General features: G+C 40.9%; 1 pseudogene; it reads left to right on the plus strand.

Annotated features, from left to right (window-relative positions):
• The first annotated feature begins 340 nt into the window (after positions 1-340).
• On the plus strand, positions 341-2,093 carry LOC105560990 (annotated as a pseudogene).
• The last annotated feature ends 39 nt before the right edge of the window (positions 2,094-2,132 follow it).

Raw genomic sequence — 2,132 nt, forward strand, 5'->3', positions numbered from 1 at the left:
CTTAATATCGAGTAAGACACCGAGTCGAACATGCGCAGTTATATAGCAGCAGAGAGAAGCCTGAGAGATGCCAGGGCCCCGTTTTTCGTGATTGGCGAATGCGATACGCCCTCTGTGGACATTGAAAACGTGGACGTTGAACTACGTAGCCAATGTCCACATTTTGCCAAGTGGGTAACGCAGATTTGCGAAATTTTGGTTGCGTTTCGTGCTATAGTCAGGTCCTTTGCGATGCTCTTGTACTTAAGATTATTTTAAGTACAAGATCATTGCATGGGATCTAACCATAGCGCGGGACGGGACTAAAATTGTGCAAATCTGCGTTACCCACTTAGCAAAATGTGGACATTGACTACGTAGTTCAATGTCCACAGAGGGCGTATCGCATTCGCCAATCATGAAAAACGGGGCCCTGGCATCTCTCATTCTGTGCATCTCTCAGGCTTCTCTCTGATAGCAGTAAACCACATTTCGAGTGTGCCATCACCAAAAATGAACGCCCCCGTGGAAAAATACTATTGTTACACGACGATGGAGATGGTTAGCTTCAGCTACACGTGGACGATAAATAACTTCAAGCTTTTCTGCGATATGGAGAAGAATGAGATTACATCAACCACGTTCGCATCACAAGGCAATGACAAATCACGTTGGCACCTGCGAATACAACTCAACGGAGAGAGTGAGATGAAGGATTATGTATCGCTGTATCTCTATAGGAACGATTCGTGCACCAACCCCGTCAACGCTAAGTTCAAACTTTCGATACTCAATGTACAAAAAGATGAAAACAAAATTTCACAAAGCTGTGTTCGTAAGTTTACTTCGGGTAAGTGTTGGGGTTACAACACGTTCGTCAAGAAAGACTATCTTCTGAACGAGGCCAACGGGTTGCTACCAGATGGAAAGCTCATAATATTCTGTCAGATCAGTGTAGTACAGGATGTTATAAACACCTCTGTTATAAACACCTCTGAAAATGATAGGATGCAATTTGAAATACCGGAGTGCCAGCTAATCGACAATCTCGGCCTGCTGTACGAGAACCCAAAATTTTGCGACGTGACGCTCACTGTCCGCGAAAAGGAGTTCCAGGCGCACAAAGCAATTCTAGCAGCACACAGTCCAGTCTTCTCGGCAATGTTTGAACACGACATGGAGGAGAAAAAGACAAAAAACGTAGACATCACTGACATTGACCCTGAAGTTCTGCGAGAATTGTTGCGATTTATGTACACTGGTAAAGTGGAAAATTTCGAGGTGGCACACAGTCTACTAGCCGCAGCAGACAAATACGGCTTGAAAAGACTGAAGGTAATATGCGAACAAAGACTTTTTAAAAGTTTAAAGTTTGAGAACGCGGCTGCGACGCTTGTACATGCTGATCTCCATAACGCCTACCAGCTGAAAGCAAAAGTGATGGACTTTATCATTACAAACGCGACGGATGTAATAAACACTGAGGGTTTTAAATCCATGGAAAACTCCCAGCCGCATCTGACAGCAGAAGCTTTCCGAGCTTTGGCAGATCAGTAAACCTCTTCGATTAAAAGGAAAGAAAAGAAGATACATACGAAGACCATATAGAAGATCGTGCCGTAGTTTCGCTCGATGCGTCGAAAGAATTAAATATTTTGTTAATAAATAATAGTGATCTTTTTAGTTTAGCACGTCTCAAGCACTGTTTCAAGGCGTTTCATTCCAGTTCTTTTTATTCTCTGAACTATGTACGGTTATTATAATATTATTATTACTTTTGACGCTACGCGATCGGCGGTCTGTTTTTATATATTTACGTATAATTTTTATATATGCTAATCTTTAGATTAAGAAACTCATTGTCCCCTTTTTTCTTTAATCGCGATAAACCAATTCTCTATATCTCGACGTACCTGTCAGCATAGTTTGTTTTGTTTTCTTTGCGTACTATAAGTGAAGCAATAAGATGGAGTTATTATTTTTAATGATTACGTCATTAAATTTAGAGTGAATAGTTCGTCGGATATATCACGAATATATCATGGGGATATCTATCCGAGTATCCTCTCACATATGCTAGGTACTTACATTATTTTAGAGACCTATATAATCCGCTGTAAGAAGTTGGCAAGTTATTTTCTATTATATTCACA

Source organism: Vollenhovia emeryi, unplaced genomic scaffold (assembly GCF_000949405.1).
Source record: "Vollenhovia emeryi isolate VEMERY1.0 unplaced genomic scaffold, V.emery_V1.0 DF945602.1, whole genome shotgun sequence".
NCBI classification, from domain to species: domain Eukaryota; kingdom Metazoa; phylum Arthropoda; class Insecta; order Hymenoptera; family Formicidae; genus Vollenhovia; species Vollenhovia emeryi.